This window comes from Hyalella azteca, unplaced genomic scaffold, assembly GCF_000764305.2.
Source record: "Hyalella azteca isolate HAZT.00-mixed unplaced genomic scaffold, Hazt_2.0.2 contig10770, whole genome shotgun sequence".
NCBI lineage: Eukaryota > Metazoa > Arthropoda > Malacostraca > Amphipoda > Hyalellidae > Hyalella > Hyalella azteca.
Window position 1 is genome coordinate 319,156 of NW_025940792.1, and position 19,402 is coordinate 338,557.

General features: G+C 36.4%; 1 protein-coding gene across 1 annotated transcript in view; it reads right to left on the reverse strand.

Annotated features, from left to right (window-relative positions):
- The window catches only part of LOC108666480 (cGMP-dependent protein kinase, isozyme 1-like), a 191,318-nt gene extending 176,576 nt beyond the window's left edge, over positions 1-14,742 (reverse strand). The window contains exon 1 of the mRNA XM_018153366.2: positions 14,557-14,742. The gene's annotated coding sequence lies outside the window, so the exon portion shown is untranslated. The remainder of the gene's footprint in view (positions 1-14,556) is intronic.
- Positions 14,743-19,402: the final 4,660 nt, after the last annotated feature.

Consider the following 19,402-nt stretch of genomic DNA (forward strand, 5'->3'; position numbering starts at 1 on the left):
CGCTTCGGTTGGTCCTATCATGTTTGGTCCTATCATGTATCAAGACTCCGAGTATTTTTAATGTCTATAAATCAAAATAGATGGTGTTTTCATTTAGATCGTGTTTTCATTTGTAAATGAAGATTTTGTACGTCATGAGGCAGCAAAGCAGGAGCAGCCTCCGTGCCAAAATGAACTTTATTTCTTCTTAAACTTTCTCGCCTCCCATATGCCTGTTTGGTGGACCAAATTCTCTGCCTAGTGTCCATGATTTTTTCTCCTTATATCGTTGTCGGAATCTTTCTTTGACGCTAATATTTATTTTTCCTCCTTTATTATAAATTTTTCGAAACGCTTCTGTCGTTTTTCAGCTTTAGGGCTGCTATAATTTAAAGGTAGTAAATAGGAAATAACATAAAGTATAAAATAAATTCGCGAATGTAACCACTGAAAAATATCTTATTTATAGCAGGTTATTAATATTTTAATTACCCGACCAGAAGTCTACGTCATCATTGTAACGTCGCAGATCTGATTTGAACGTCAATTTGTCCAGATAACTCAGATAAAATATGGGATGCATTCACTAAACTCCTATAATTCCTAGGAGTAATTTTATGCATTCACTCCTTATTCACTTACTGTGCGATGTTGTGGGGAACCCGCCGTAGCAAGCACGGTCTTTTATAAAGCACCATCTTCAAAAAGAATGAAAATACGTCAAAATTCATTCATCACATCGCGCGCGTAAGTAAACACAGGAAAAATCAGGATCTCAACCACGCTCCGCTGTAGGAATACATCCTTCGCCGCAGTCTTTGCCGTATAAGGAAATACGGACAAACTGATGTAAAAAAACCTTCGCCGACCGCTGAACTTGGAAAATATTGGGCGAGTATAACGCAAGCAAGCGATTGTGGCATGCAACATATACAGCACGGCGGTGGTATGAAGCAACAGCACATGTGGCATGCTACAGCACGACGGTGGTATGAAGCAACAGCACATGTGGCATGCTACAGCACGGCGGCGCTATGAAGCAACAGCACATGTGGCATGCTACAGCACGGCGGTGGTATGAAGCAACAGCACATGTGGCATGCTACAGTACGGCGGTGGTATGAAGCAACAGCACATGTAGCATGCTACAGCACGGCAGTGGCATGAAGCAACAGCACATGTGGCATGCAATATCTACGTAGCACGGCAGTGGCATGAAGCAACAGCACATGTGGCATGCTACATATACGTAGCACGGCGGTGGTATGAAGCAACAGCACATGTGGCATGCTACATATACGTAGCAAGGCAGTGGCATGAAGCTGATTAGTGTTAGCACATGCAGTGAGTGAGCGGCACTGCAATCAATGGATTATTTAGATGCAGCAGATAGCCTTACTTCACCCGGAGTCACATGCCGGGTTGCCAGAAGGGCCTTTTTACGGTCAAATATGATGGTTAGGCCTTTCTTCTATTGCGTTCGTCGGCAGAAATCTATGACGGCTTTAAACTTGTCGTTTTCTTCATAGTATTAAAACACGAAAATTTTCTTCGTAATGCCGCATATTACAAATTTACTAATAAATATTGAATTGTGGCCGGTTTTGGCCTTTTTTGCGTGGGTTTGGCCGTTTTCACCCGCCCCTTTTGCCAGCCCTGATCACATGCTGTGTGCATGGAAAATTACGACCAGCAACTCCGCATGTAAAGAGGAGTTCGAGTACGATCAAAGTATAAAATTTAGAGAAATTCAACTTTTAAAATATACTACAAAAAATGTAACTCAGTACACACTGCAGTGAGTGACAGAGAGCGCATTTTCTCGCCACCGAAAACGTGGTCACGGACGGACAGACGGACGGACATGACGAGCACAATAGCGCCTTTTTTCCATACATGAGAAAATGCGCTAAAAATAAATGCCTCTCAATTAAAAAAGATCCCGGTAGGAGAACAAGAAAGCATGAAAAATACAGAAGTTCACCATGAACATAGCTCGGACAAATAATTAAGATGTTTTATGAATGCAGCTTTTTAAATGAATACCTAAGAGCTGATTTGCTTAATTAACGATAAAACAGGAGTAAAGTGGCGACAATGAATGTTGAAAATTCCTACCAATTATAAATTTTACTTATTTTGGCCAAAAGGAATTAAACTGCACATTTGCAAGCTTGACACCCTAAACATAAACTGACCCTCGATAACGAAAAATAAGGCAATTAAAAATTAAGCAATTAATTAAATAGCTCGCCATGCCATCCATTATCTTTGAATATATCCTCATTCAAATGGTAATGGGACTATTAACACAGTCAAAACACAAGCATAGCGGATCCAAAGCAGGTATAAATCAAAGCCAACACCGACAATTCAGGCAATTACAAACATTAATGACACTGTAAAGTATTATATACTTAAAAAGAAAATACGTAAACATTACAATAACCGACTGAAAATTCGAAATCCCTGTCGGATATTATGATAGTCGAATGTAATGCCGACGATAAGCAACTTAACTCACATGTAGTATCTGCTGTATTGTAATGATCAACTAAAATCTCGATTCATGATGTTCTTTTGTGGTAAAAATCTGTATTAAAAAATAATCAGGTGCGAGCTATGACATCAAAGCAGAAATCCAAATGCCGATGCAATTTTTGTCTTTAAGTGATACTAATGTCCCAGTTTGGCACGGAAAAAGTGGTATCAATTCTACGTAATATTCCTTCTGTGGGTCACCGTTTGGACAATAATAATCACCAACATTTGTACCCACAATAACAAGTGGACAACTATTTTTACAATGTGACCCATTGAGTTTCCTGAGTGAGGCAAATAGAGCTATTTAATCGAGTTATCGGCAAAGCAGAACAAGATCTCAAAGCTGGCGCGTCTAACACAAGCATTGTGCGCCGTAAGAAAGCAGGCATTGTCCCTCCGACATCTGAAACCTTGACGCGATCGCGACCAATGACATCAGCGCTGCCGTCCCCGATAACGACTAACATTTCCGATCATCTGAAAATGTTCCGCGGAAAATAAAGTGAATTTATCCTATATCAGTGGTTCCCAAACTTTTTCAGGCTGGCGCCCCCCTTGGCTCCCCAACCCCCCCGCTGACAGACACATATAAAAACAAAGGCCTCTTTCTTGATATTTAGTACGCTGCAATTTTGAAAGAGAAAGGTTAAACACAGATCTTTCCAGAGGCCCCCAAAGATCTTTCCACCGCCCCAAGGGGGCGATATCGCCCACTTTGGGAACCACTGTCTTATATCCTGCCACACCAACAAACGACCAGCATCTGCACTAATAACTGAAAATGTTCCGTAAAAAAAAATAAAAAATCTATTCCATGTATTGCCTTACCTACAAACGATCATTTTTTTCGCCAAGAACTGAAATTTTTCCGCGAAAATTTAGTGAATTTATTCGATGTATTGTCTCCAACTAACAAATTCCCAGAACACGGACTGATTCACCGTCAAGAATTTTAAAGTAAACAAAATTACATAGAAGTTTACAATATTTTCAGGGAATCCATGATATTTTTCGATGACAACATTAGGTAGATTTTCTGGACATTTTCTTTGCTTTTAAACTACTGGTTAAAATTGAGATTCACGCAATGAAATGTTCAGAACGCAGATTCATCATTCGGTGTGTACGTAAAAATGGTCTCATTGGTGATAAGAACAGCTAAACTTGAAGATTATTCACAAGTTATAGCGACGTCCCGTAATTTGCCAAAATTTAGGCCCTATAACAGATATTTCCCTAACTCTGAACTATCAAAGTATAGAGAACTTTACTCTGCCTCTGGTTGGTTTAAGTCTAAATCAGAAAGTTCAGTTTCATATATGAATGATGCCAAATTCGAAAGCATGGAACATATTCAGGCATTTTAATTTTACAATAAATAGATATCAAATTAAATCGAGATATATCCGGCCACGTTGTTATTCTTTCATTTTAATCGCAGGCTTAAGGATTAAGAGAAAAAATCTAAATAGACTAAACAAATGAGATTTATTACATAAATTACATAACGCTTGCTAGCATACGTGACTTTTTTTGGAAAAGTGAAAATATATTGTAAGGTTTAAATTTATAAACTATTGTATCTCGTGAAATATAAACTGCGTTCGTCAGATATCAAAATAATATTCATACAGCGCAAGAAAAATTGGTTTCTAGACGCTGAAAATATTCAGTTCTACGCGCGCTTACATATTCCACGTACACAAACATGATGAAATGTGGAGTATCTATGTAATACATAGATACTCCACTCAAAACATTAGCTTTTTCACGGCTTTGTCGACGGCCGAAAAGTGAAGTAGTAAATGGTAGTAATTAGATCTACAATGAAGCTCTGATAAGGAGTAAAAAAAATACTCAAGAGTTTAACTTCATGCAGTTTAAAACATACGTTCATAATCCTGAAATAGAAACGAATAAAAACTTATTATCAGAAATTTCAATTAAATTCAGTTTTAGGAAGTGAATCTGAATTTAGTTTCAAAAATTGTTTGTTGGATAATAGTGTCATCAGTGTGATCCAAGTAGTATGTTCACTAGTTGTGAGATAATCCATACGAAGATGAGTGATAAATAAAGACGATTGATCATCTTATTAATCACTGCAGTCTTCAACACAGCAAAACATTTGGTAATGCTCCATAGTTGGCAAATCAAGACATAATCTCCTGTTTAAATAATTCTACTAAATGAAGACGTATAATATGAATTTTAACCTGAATGGATGGACAGCTAATTAAACTTTCGAAACATTTCATCGATTATGACTAACAAAATATACATATTGATCATGTCCCTCTAGAAATTTTAAATTATCATGCAAACCAGGAAATTTATTTAGCAAGACCACCAGAAAATATTTGTTGATCATGACAATTTAAAATTTGTACTGATCATAAACACCGCGATGAGCAAAACCGATAAACTTTTTACCGTACCAAACGAACTTTCTAAACGAACTGTGAGCTCCGACCACTGAATTCAGACAAGCTCCTTATCAAAATTTAGAGGAGTGCTTCCACTAAATTTAAATGTGTTTCCTAAATTAGACTTAGACTCACATTGCAAAATAAATTAGAGACATAACATCTTAAATAAGGAAAGGTTAACTGAATTCAGACGAGAATCAAAAATGCACCTCAAAAATTAGCATCTAAAAACCAACAAGGGCACCGAAAATGAAGTGTTTTTATGTTGCCATTAATTGTTAAAGAGCAAAATGCATCATAGCCATCATACGTTCAACAACTTACAATCTTGGTAAAATCAGCGATCACGGTCCAGCTGACGTTAAGTTCTTTCTTTTCATATGATAATTGGCTGTAACACAACATCAATATTCACAAACCAGATGTTTAAATATGAGATTATCAGTAATAGAAAGGCATCTCGAGAGTTACAACTTCGGTTGTTAATAACTCGTCAGAGAATAATGATTACAAAAACAGCGCTCGATTATAGCTCAAAGGTTTATGTTTACGGTTTCAATTCAAATGCTAATGAGGACGTTAGTAATATTTGTAAATTAATACACTGGAAATACTTTGCTTGACCTCAACTGGCAGACCTTGCAGACTTCGCTTGCAAATGCAAACCCGATCCAGTGCGTTCAAGTTCCCACAGTATGACCCTTTGTCTACGGATACTTTAAACGCTGTCAATGCCACTCGTACTAAATGCCCTTGCATCTTGAGTTACGTGCATTAAACAGAGAGTAAACGCTTTGTCTACAGATACATTAGTGCCCATGCTATTCGTTCATGAAGGACAGTCAGGTACTGCTATCGTCAGGAGAAAAATAGTTTGTACCATGCATGCGTGAACTGAAAAATTCTTTAAATACTCAACCCTGCATGTAGCGTCTAACTGTACATATCTATCCACTTTCACAAGGGTGATTTTCGTATATATTTGAAGTTCATTCGTCCAATTGGACAAATATATCAATTGGTTTTAATTTCAGGCCGCTGCACATTTGGAAGTTTTTTAACCTGTCACGTTATTTTAAGGAATAAATTTCATCTACGTGGTATGGATGCAATGATGCATTTTGCACTCGCAAGATCACGAGTCGCTAAAGGGTTACATTGAAAACGGGAACCACTGACCACAAGTATAGAGATCACTGTCCCTTAGTTATAACCCATTATTTATTAACGAACACACTTTTTTGAGCTATCCATCTAACAAGGTATTATGTTCCTTATTGCATTTTATTTCGGGTCTCCAGAAAATTAATAATGACTAGTATAGTCATCCCTTTTGACGCGGATTGATGATAATGTACATTCATACAAAGAGCCTCACTTGAAAAACGGGAGAGCATAAATGAACAAGCATATATCAAAATATCAAGTTTTCACGAATATTTATAATATATACCGTACGTGATATTGACATCACATTTATTCACTTGTGTTTGATGTACATTTTATATCATATTTCATATCTTTTTATCAATATTTTATTATCTTCTTTGCATCAAATATAGTCGTGGATCAATCAAAAAATTTTAGGCGTTCTTGAAAAACTTTTGTGACAGAACTGAAAAAGCAAATTAGAACAGTTTCAAAAGATCAGAGTTTGCATTACTTCACAGTTATGGAGTAATACAAGTCCGTGTCGTAACAAGCATGTAGCGCCGCCATCCAAGCACAAGTCGTAATTAACAAGCATGTAGCGCCACCATCCAAGCACAAGTAGTAATTAACAAGCATGTAGCGCCGCCATCCAAACACGTGTCGTAACAAGCATGTAGCGCCGCCATCCAAGCACGTGTCGTAACAAGCATGTAGCGCCGCCATCCAAGCACGTGTCGTAACAAGCATATAGCGCCACCATTCAGGTACATGTCGTAAGAAGCATATATAGCGCTGGGATCTCTATATCTTCTAGACTGAAATTAATGCTGGTGAGTGGGATGGTATTAGCAGGAGCGGCGCGATCGTTACGATGTCATAAAAACAGTAAAAAAATATTTACGGCGATTTTTTATTTCCCCAAAGTTACGAGTGGACGGACGATCATTGGCCGTCAAATCAGTTACTTCGGTTGATTGTGGACGAGACGCTTGTTCAGACGAAGCTCGAACTTGAATGGTATAATTTAGCCACCAGCTCCATATAAGGCTAACACCAAACCGATAACCACTCCTTTGGATCCTATAGAGACCCCGCAGCAGCTCGGCTACAAGGGTCATGATTCCGCAAGAAGTTTTTGCATGTCTTGGACAGCAATCCGAATATGGATGATGTTCAGTTCACTCCCAAGCAGTAAACTACGAGTGAATATGAAGAGCTGGAATATTTCTTAACCGCCAAGAATAGCATGGCTAGCCATTCGCAACCCTGGACTAGTAGGTAATCCAGTTATTGCAAGGAGGTCCAAAATAACAAATGATCGCAATCACGTTTACGTTCATCATTGAAACGGTGTCTTATATGTTATTCATAGCAGCACGCATGCCACGTCAGCATCACCTTCCGGCTCTTTAATGGAAATGCGTTAATATCAGTTGAAAGCAAATGCGATTAGTTAGATCCCGCAGTACGCGATTGGTCCAACAATGTACTTAAAAAAAAGACTGATCCAAATATCAATGCACTTCTCCTTGTGTAGGTCAATCATCCTGACCCAGTTTGGCCTGGCTAAAGAGTCCGCTATGTGTTCGTGTTGTGGGTAAGAAAGTGTGTTGCAATTTGAACGCTATGACCCAAACATTTTTCTGCTGGAAGTCTCTTGCAACTCGTCACAAGGTTCTTGCATACCTCAGTAGCATTTTGCAATGTTTTCATTGACGTAACATAATGCAGACCGACACATGAAGGTACCATTAAAGCGTGTGAATCATGGCATTTACTGTTCGACATCGACGCGGACACGAATCAAAATATTCTAGAGGGATCTTCAAGCGGACCGGCCACAGTGAAGGTTCGAATGGATCGTTAGGCATGCAGTCCGGCATCCTGACCATTTCAGACGCACATTCCAGGCAAGGTAGAACTGACCGACGTCAATTGGTGGCACTAAGCAGTTTGGAAGCTGCACATGCATGCGCAGCGGCGGTCAACACGAAGAAGATCGTTCGTATGCAGCGACCATAACTCCTATATTGATTCTTTACCCAACAGGCAAATGACGTTGAAAAACATTTATACAATGTTGATTAAACGAAATAAAGTTTAATTCGGAGTTAGATGCATTGTGGGTAGGTTTCAGCTTTAGAGGTTCAGAGGACTTTCTACTGCAGTATCGGTTCCACTATTGCAGTATCGGTTTTCACGAGCCATTATTCAGTCTCCCTTCATCAGTTAGACTTGAAGTGAATTACACTTCCTTACGCCAGTGATAAATTGTAAATCACGCATACGAAATAATTTAGCAAGTTCCAGGAATGAAATAGATAATCATTTGTTCACCTCTTCATTAGACTATTTGCAAACAAGACAGATGACGAATTTCAGAAATATTATGACTAAATTCTTGATTATTTTGAGGTCTAATCTTTACAGCAACAAAAATTAACCATGGTTATGAAAATGTGTGTAATAATCAACGTGCTTATCGTTAACCCTGGAATCGTCGCAACGATCATCCTGTTGTCATTTGAAACTGAATTGGATAACTGAAATGATTTCAGTTATCCAATTCATGTGAATTGCGTGTGTGAAGTGTGAAATTCTTCCTTATTTCAGGTTTCCGCGTATTTCAAATTCATTCATTCATTCATGTCAATGACTCACAAAATGATAAAAAAAGTAAAGGGAACACACGAAGCTGGTCCTCGGAAATTAGATAACAATCTCACCATTTTGCAGTTTTTTTATCGTAAACATTATACTAATGGTGAAAGCAGTTAGAATTGCTGGTAAATAATGCATTCTTTTATTACGTATGGAGATCCCACAAAATAATCGTTCGATAGATAGCGTTTCTGATAAGACCTGCACACTCAGTAAAATGTATGGGTAATATCGTACAAATAGCGAGATACTTTTTGTCTGTAGCACTGATACGTCCTTTTCCTGGTCAAACTGAGTCAAGATGACCCACACAGAGCCAGAAGTGCTTTGCTATTTAGACAAAGTCTCACTCATCTTTCTGAGTGTGGGTGTATTTTGGCTAATTTTTTGGCTAATATGATTTTTTGGCTAATTTTAATCATATTCCTACCTGAGAAATAATTAATTATCAGTATGAAAATTAAATTAATTATCAGTATGAAAATTAAATTAATTATCAGTATGAAAATTAAATTAATTACCAGTATGAAAATTAAATTAATTATCAGTATGAAAATTATATTAATTATCAGTATGAAAATTGAATTAATTATCAGTATGAAAATTAAATTAATTATCAGCATGAAAATAAATTACTTATCAGTATGAAAATATTGCGCGCGTGACACTGAGGGCTCATATATGCGCGTGCAGTCACGATAGTAGTGCGGTTATTCATTTATAACTCAGAGATAATTCAGTGATAAGTCCGCGATAAATCAGTAATAAATCAGAGATAAGTCAGAGATAAATCATTGATAAGTTGCAGTAAGCTCGTCACATTAAGACATTTATCAATCATACGTTCAAGTAAGCTAGTAACGCAAAGAAGGAAAATAAAAATTTAAGTTAATTCCGCACAAAAAAAATAATGTACAATAATATAAAAACAAAAATGTTCGCGTACAAATCGCTTCAAATAAATATTGCAAGAGAATTCATCTGTTAATTAAACTCAATTTTATATTAGAACTACGAAGCGTAACAAATTTGAATGATACCTACCAAATTCATCTACTAGGATGTCGAAGGAAATATTATTATATGGACTAAAATTTATTTTGACTTTGTATACAAACTTTTATCAAATTAAATGTGCTATTAAACTGACAGGAAGGGAGGAATAGTCAACGATTCCAATATTATTAATTTGTTCAAAAATGTAACATCTTTGTTCGTAGCGGTAACAGCCTGCCTCGAAATGCCGTGAATCGGACAAATAGACGTTTACTCAAGGTAAAGCTTATATCAAATCGTTAATTTAGCTCATATGAACTGAAATTATCGACTTTCAACCAGATTAAAACGCACGTAACGATTGCTTAGTTTTATCTTCTACAATTAGTATTCTGAACATTAAATTCATCACAAAGATACCATTACCCTTACTAATTCCGGTATTACGCGACTACAGTGTTAGTACGAATATACCGATACTAACAACAGAATACCAGTATACGTATATACAGTACAACAGTGCACATATATACAGTTTAACAGTATACAGTACATACAGTATACAGAAATAAACGTTTATGAATGCTGTCCCGATAAATCAAGGCTTGGGTTTGATCATTAACCGGCAGACACAGAATTACAGATAAGATTGAATGTGAGATTCAAGCCTTCACCGCCAGAGAGGATCAATACATTCATTTATTATAATGTTATTCGTACCTGAGTTGTAAGTTGATCAGGCAACATTAGGTTAAGGTCAAGCATGCAAGGAAATCTAAATGATACACTCGGAGAAAGATTAGGTCATAGTGTTCAAATGTTGACACACTTTATGCATGTAGCAATGATACGCAGTTTTGCAGGGCCAAGCTATAGGTTCGAATGACCTACTTAAGCGCAAGAAGCATATCGATATTTAATTGGACAAGTTTCTCCTGATTCTCTGAGTGTACGTGGGTATATATATTTTGTTATTTAACTTTGGTTTCTGTCAAAAAACTAATTAAAATTAACAACTAATGTGAATAAAATTTTCGCATCAATGGTACTTTACGTAGCTTTCGTATATGCATGAACACCAAGTGAGGTTTCTGTTAAAAACGCTTTAGACAATCACTAGAGTTTTCTTAATTGGTATACACTCTATTTTCCGAACAATTCGAGCTCACGTACTCTTCGCTTGTCAAATAATTGACTCAAACTTTCAGCGTATTTTCCAATACAAAAAACATACAGAAAACTATCAAATAACGTCAATAATTCTCATCAATTTCATATGAATTCGTATAACAATGATCAGAAAACCGTTCATTCTGAAATAATTTTTTAACGTTAAATAAATAATGGAGGAGAATTTCGGCGACATTAAGCCAGTCCGAAAATGGCATTTAGGTTCACATTAATGGCTGATCTCGATCGTACACTTTCATACAAGTAAGCTTTAATTAACGAGCTTCCCAGCTCGTTCTTATACGAAAGAAAACGCGAAGAGAATATAGAATGAAAATAATTTTAGGAACGATTGCAGAAAGGTCATTTGGGACAAACATTTCTTCCTTGGCAGTCTGGGTAATTTTGGAAATTCATACAAATTTCACATACTTTCTTGTTTCGCGTAAAATAGTATGTGACGAACTGCAAAAAAGAAACAAATCAATCACAATTTAATTCCCATTGATGAATGAAATTCTACACATATAAAGCAAGCGGAAAAATTTCGAATGGTTATAACTTTTGGAACTGAATGCCATCAAGAAAATCAATTGAAGAAACTGATGGCCACAAAAAAATAAGTTCTGTAACTCTCGCGAGCTCTCAAAAATGCCAATGGCGCCAACGCAACCGGTGTTTCAAAGAAGGCAGTTGCATTCAGAAAAATGAGTGCGATTTTGTCCAAATAACGATGCACTTTTTACTCTTGAGTGGGTCATAGTGACCCAGTTTGGCCTAGCAAGAAGGCGTATAAGGGCTAAAGGCAGAAAGAGTGTCAGTATTTGGACAATATAACTTAATAATCTTTCAGAGCATGCAGAGCGCAAAGCATCGAACGCTGCGCAGTTATGACGTTCAAATTTCCATAGGAATGTCGATGCGCTAGCCTACAAGCGTTCATTTAGGAGTCAGCCGTCGTAAAACATCGAAAACGCAACAACGAAAAATATTATGGGCTAGGATAGACAATAGAGCGGATATCTAGGCAGACAATTGAAAAAAATAGCCAATATTCCGAAAGTTTTAGTGCGCTACACGCTTGTTTGGCTTCGTTTGTAGCCTGGAAATGAGTTGTCGAGCAGGCAGACCTCATCACAGCTCTTGTTTCCAGCACGTAAACACTCGTCTGGGCATCTGGCTTTAACTTGACAGATGTCAATGTGTCATAAAAATCTAGGATATCTCTAAGGATATAAAATTTTGGGCGATCCCTAACTTTATTTCCATTAAAATATCCACTTAATCGTTTATAAGGGTAATTCAATTTTATATTTAATATAACTGCACTCATTTCACAATATTATTTCATTTAATTTGCTGCCATTAGCACTGCCTTTGGAATGTATTTTGCGCCAGAATTTCCTGTCTAAATTTCGAGCTCATGACTTCTGCAACAAACATCTTGCGCAGCAGGCGCGGATTTCGAAGTTATAATCTCATGCTAATCAACGGTCAACTTCATAAATTATGAATGATTAGGCAACGATTTAATAATACTTAAGATAAGATAACATTACATCAGTGATAACACGTATATAACTTAAGATAAGATACGTAACACGTAACACAAGATAAGATACGTAACGTAAGATAGCGTTACACCTGAGTTGTAATTTTGTTGTATTCTGAGCAAGAATTAATTAATTAATCAACTCAATAGTATGCTTCTATAAAATACAATGAATTTATTTAGATGGTGGTTCCCAATATAGGCGAATTTTCCCCAGTGTGTGACATTTTTTCGTTGGTTGTGATTGCATTGCAATTCGTCATTACAATTTATATAGATATGCATCAACGGTGGCACTATTTACCAACGGTTACCGGTAACATGTTCATGTGCATGTTAAATTAGGTAACAATAAGAAAATGTTTCGGGATCATGGTTCGAGGCGAAACTACTGTACACTTTCTACCGAAAATGTTTATCATCATCTATCGGAACCACCGAACATAATTTCCTTGATTGCTTAATGGTCCTTCACTGCAGTGGCCATGCTGCTGAGACTAGCAAAGTTGATTGACTTAATCCCGAAGGGGGGGGCGCGTAAATCAAATTCCACGTACGTCTTTCTTCCGCGACCTCATCTAAAACACAAGCTTATCGCCTGCTAATATCGACAGATGATCTCACCATTTTAGGCACGCGGGAAAAAAAACTGGCACACTCGCCCACACAGCTGCTACTGTCGAGCAAACTTGTGAACATTGACTGCTTCTCCTTCCGCTTAGCATGAAAATCAAGCTGAAAATTATGAATAACTTTTAAGGGCATGCATTGAGCAACCATTGACTCGATCCTTGTACGGTCACGGTCGATATACGACGATATCGCGAACGATATTTCTTTGTAACATAATTACTAGCTTGGCGAAAGCCTCACCTTCATACCGATATTTAACAGACTCGAGACAAAGATTGCAAAGATATTTAACAAACTCGAGATAAAGATTGCAAAGATATTCAACAGACTCGAGATAAAGATTGCAAAGATATTCAACAGACTCGAGATAAAGATTGCAAAGATATTCAACAGACTCGATATAAAGATTGCAAAGATATTCAACAGACTCGAGATAAAGATTGCAAAGATATTTAACAGACACGAGATAAAGATTGCAAAGATATTCGGCAGAAACGAGCTAAAGATTGCAAAATTATTTAACAGACTCGAGATAAAGATTGAACTGTGCTTGCGAAAGTCATTTTCTCGCGTGCGATACCTAGGTACTACTACAGTGTAGGTATTCAAGCAAGAAACTATTTAGGTCACAATTTTTGGGAGGAAATCCATGAATCTTAGAATTTTATAGAACGCTGACCACAAAATTTACATTTTTCTTAAATTCAAACTAGGCGATTACCTGAACTGCACGAATTGCCATTTTGTGAGCAATATAGTGGTAACCGAAACTTACATACAAGAAATTTGATTCAACAGATACATTTAGTTTCTTAGTTACTTTCCAGCAGTAGTACTACAACAAAATAAATTAATACGTGGCTCTGTAGTTGGTTTAGTTTTCGCAACTGCAGCAAAACTCGATTTTTTGCCTAGAAAAATGTCGAGTTTCGGGCTAAAAATGCAAGCGGAAAACAAAAGTAATGACATAACCAAATATTTATTTGTTTTGAAGCTGCATGTGCAACTGCGTTATCTAGAAAATGAGTATTTTAATAAAGCACAACTAATGCCGTATCGTGAACATATCGTGCGTGTGCCGATGCTCAATAATTTGTGACATCAAACTAATAATGAACGTCCTGAATGATAAAAGCATGAGCAATACCTTCTATCTCATTAAAGAATTCAATCGAGTTCATAGGACCGGCAGGGTCGTTAAAGAAGATTGGTGTGAGTAGGCAGTACTCAAAATTGTTATATGCAAAAATTAATTTGCAAGTATGTAAGCAGAAATGAAGTATGAAGCAGGAGCAAGTATGTAATAAAGTCGTCGGGACACGAAATAACGCCTACGCGTGGTGACGAATCTGTCACAATGTCACGGCACGGTTTGAAATGTTGCAGTCACCTGAACTAACGCGTGACTGTAATTTCCCTAAACGACGGCAAATTGCTTACCAAGTTCAATGCGCAGACGCCTCACAAAACACCACAGCACATCACTCAATGTTTATAATCTAGAGCACGAATTATCTGAGCTGTTCAGAGTTCAATTTTATGAATGGGAACTTCAAGTGACTGGAATCTTGCGCCACGACACGGAAGAAGGCAAGAGAGCTGCACTAACACAACACCTCGCATCGCTGCCAGCAGCACACTGACCTAACTACCGCTGCACCGCAATGCACTGTTGACTTCTGTTGGGCGGTCAACGGCAATTTATGACAAGGCGTAAACACACTCATGGAATATTTAAACTCTGACTTCCAAATTTAATTCAGTTAATTCACACGACTATGGTGAGTATAAGAAATGATCTTTATATTCGTGCTTCAAACTTCAAAGTCCATTCTCAAGTCTATAATATATAAAATTAATATCTGATGAATATATGTAATCGCTTAATTTATTTTTTATTAATATTTGGCAATATAAATTCGAATTATCTTCTAAATTCCTGTTTGATAGCAAACATATGGAGTTCAACGAAACAAATGAGTTTACGTCAACTCTGAAGTGCGTGGAAAAAAAATTTTCCGCCACGCAAGCTAGTGCGTAGTGAACATTCACGTTTGCAAGAACGCTATGTGAACTGTTCAAAAACACGTTAAAAAAAGTCTGACCGACGTTCTAGTGGCCGATTGTATTCTCCCATACTGTGAATTGCTCATAGACAGATTTTTTTCATTTCACTGCATTTTAACAATCTTTAGATGAGCAAACATCATAAAGAGTGCTCGCAATTTCTCAGTTTTTTACAGATTAATTTCTATTATTAAGGTAACATAATCAATCGAGAAAGCAAACTTGCTCATCTCAAACGTGATGGTAACAGGAGAACAGGAGAGAAATCGTTCACAATTCTCTCACGTCACATTCGAAAGTCATTAACATTTCGTGTGTCGTCGCTACGGACGCCTTTCAAAAATCACAGATATAGTCTATAGACAGATGGCAACCTAACGCAATGTAATTTTCGCTATCACGCCTGTATATAATCTCATGTAAGTTGACGTTAATGAAACATAGCAATTAACATACTGATGTAATCAAGGAAGTGAAGTTACCTTCGTTGGCGTCATTTGCAGTCTTTCACTTAGGCCGAAATTGGCGTTCAAAAACTGGAAGTTAACTAACGTTCAACATACTAGAAGTTATTCAAAAATTTCACGAGTGAAGGAATTTTATCTTTTTATAAGTGTGATGTAATATCATCGTGTAAACAGGTATGAGGAAATACCATCGTAACGTCAAATACTTAGATACATAAAATATTAAATTAACTCACTGAAGGAAGGTAGAAGCAATGATAAACGTCCTTAACTCAATGAAAGTTTGGAAAAAAAATATAACTCGGTACTCACTGCAGTGAGTGACAGAGCGCATTTTCTCGTCGAAAACTTGAGGTCACAGACGGACGGACAGACAGACAGACGGACATGGCGAGCACAATAGTGCATTTTTTCCATAAATGAGAAAATGCGCTAAAAATCATTCCCGCCACGAAAATATACAATGAAGAGATCTTTGCCCGCGTTTGATATAACATAATGGATGTTCTTCATTATATTGTACTATCAATCTTGGCAGGTAAATTCAGCTGCCATTATGACCATTTGGGTTTCTTTTATTCCTCGGAAAACCTTTACGTAAAATTTAACTCAAAAACGGCCATCTCTTCTCACATGCAAGTTGCCAGGAACGCAATAAATGAAATTCTAATATGTTGATGAAGCCAAATTTACCGTCCACGTATTATCAGCATTGATGATTATTGAAGCATTAATTGCTAAAACATTTATGTAATAACATTTTTGCGGGAGATTTAAAACGAATTATTGATTTATATATTTCGTATTGAATCTGTTAAAATAGTTAATGATGCTTATAACAAACTGCTGTCACAAAGCTCCCACCATAATGAAGAACCATATGAAAATACTGAACAACTACATGCACCCAAACTTCCCTGTACGTATTATTCCGAACTGAACGTATTAAACCGAACTGGACGTATTATTTCGTGGCTAATGTGTCGTATTAATAGATTTTTATCTCAGTTCATGCATTATAATAAATTCAATGATTAGGTGTGCTACATAAATTTGAGATGGGCTCCTTGGATGCCTCGTGGTAGGAGCTGCAAATCTCTGCCTGCCTGATTATCTTATGTTAGGAAATAAATATTCGATTATTGTTTAAAATATCTTACCAAAATCGTTCATGACCCTCAAAAGTGTTCCGGCGATGGCCTGTAGCCGATTATTGTTGGTTAGGACACAGCTACAGGTTGGGAACCACTTAGCCACAGTTAATTCACTGTATGTACTTTTTTAAACAAATGAGCTGATCTTTTGCTGAATATTGTGGACGATACACGATTATTAGACCGCGCATAAATTACACATCCATATTATTGAGGCATGGCTAAAAAATTTTCTATGAATATTCTTAAAAAACGACAAAATTTCTTGCGGATACTATTCAATTTAACACAACAGTCATCGATAATTATCTACAAAATAGTGCCGTTATTTGATTCTGATCATAATGATACAATTCATTATATAATGATCCAAAATTAATTTATTTCCAAATATCTTTCAGTGTATAAAGCTTATATACGAATAGATAAGCATAATTCATTATTTATTAAGTAATTATTGGAAATTTCAACATGGCAGAAACTTTCTTCCGCTCGAAGTCCATGATTAGTGGCATAATTTGAAAATAAAACTTCATTTTCTTGTTTAATCGCGTCAAAAACTTTAAACGTGACTACACATGCATTTAATTAATTAGCTATCAAAATAAGGCCGAATAATTCTCAAGAAAGGTTTTATTGACTTTTAATAATCCATTGACTTGAGGTACAGCATCGCTGCCTTGTTCCTGGAATCAATATTCAGAACAATTGTTGTCTAAAATATATAAATAATAAAGAAAATAATAATGAATAAAGAATTAAAATAGATAAACTCGTACATAATTTTCCATTTGGTAATCAATGGAAATCAGCTTGCGTCGTCCGAGGGAACTGGAATTCAATTCTGTATTTTTAAGAAAGCTCATAAGAAGAGATGATTTCAAATTTATGGAGTCATACTAGAAAATTCGAATTTAATTACTGCTTCATTTTTCTAGAATCTGCACCGATACGAAAAGACAGAAGCAACTTTCGGCTCGTTTTTTAACGGCTTTAGGCCCAGTCTCCACAATTGAAATTTTCCCGGAAAATAAACAATCAATTAATTGATAATAACTAGAACAATACAAAATAATCTTGCATCGCAGTTAATTACTTGTTCTGAGTTTGTTGCTCTTCTGAATTTTGTAAGCGTAGATATACTTGCATGCGGATCTTCAAAACCTTGACTAAATATGGGAAAATTAATTCAGGAATTAGGAATTAAATTCTTTCGATGAATTTTCAACGCCTGAAAGATTTAAGTTGGCCACATTAATAGAAGACGAGTGAGAGTTGCCGTACAAATTTCAGAACAATGAAAAAAAGATGCCAAAATCAGTAAATCAACTTAAGATCACATAGTGGTCGACAACGGTGATAACTAATCACGGGAATAAATCGTTCAGGGGATATTAACATTATCCCTATACTTCGAGGACACAAAACTAATCTTTATTTAATTGAAATTATACGCAGGATTAGACAGAATTTTCATCGTGGATTCAAACGTGTTGTTAAAATTCATTTGTAAGAAAGGAGTTAAACTGAAATATTCGTGGTGTAGATCACTCATGAAGGCCAAACCCGAAGTTAATACGTTGTAAGGTTTGCTCAGATCAGTCGAACCGTTCTATGCAATTTCAGCAATTCCATTGTTCTGTAAGTTAGTGAGCATATTTCACTACCCGGAGAAAAAAGACTCTGACGTGACAAAAGTGTGTTTTCGTTAAACATGAACACGTCATGAGTGCCCAGCAAGTTTCATTGGATGAGTTCAAGTCACGTGACGCAAACAAAGATGATCGGCCACTCGTATTCCAGCCTTGTCCCTGACAACGGTCCTTAGCAACATATCAACAAATCGCTCAACATTCATTAAGTTCCAGTACAAAATCCTGTGAAAAACAACACATCAAGGAATAAATAAGCGCTAAGACCTAATTTACTATTTAGTTGGTATAACTAGTCTGAATTATAATTTATTAAATAAAAATATGTATCAAATGCCCATGGGAATTAAGATCTTTAACAGTACGTATGAGATGGGTACAGAGGTGCCCAGTCTGGCACAGCTCGTGTCGTGAATAGCGCGGCCTGAACTACGTTAAGTTACCAGCTGTTTATCATTGCAGACTTGAAAGAAAATGTAAACGCACACAAATCGTACATAAAATCTTAGTGAAATACAATAATTTTTGCTAATATTGAAATTTGGCTCACTCGCATGCTTCGATTATCGAAAGCAACGATCAATTTGATTGACTCATGAACAATGAAAACGTGAAAGAATAAATTTAAAGTGTCATGGAAATTGCTTGATGACATAAAGTTATAAACGAGGCTCTGAATTACTTAGTTGATTGTATTTTTCGACAATAAAATAAATGAATATATAAAGAAATTCTGGGGCATGACCTTTCGCTGTGCTCGTTGTTTATAATTACCTCAGATATCTTAGAAATTGTTATAATTAGTGCATTATAACAGGCTCGATGCAATCCTTCCTTATCCTAGGGCGCACTCGCTTGTTCTGAAGATATATTATTTTATAATCTTATTTAGTGTCCATTTAAATACTTACGTTTATTGAACTTGTAAACATGATTATGATATTTC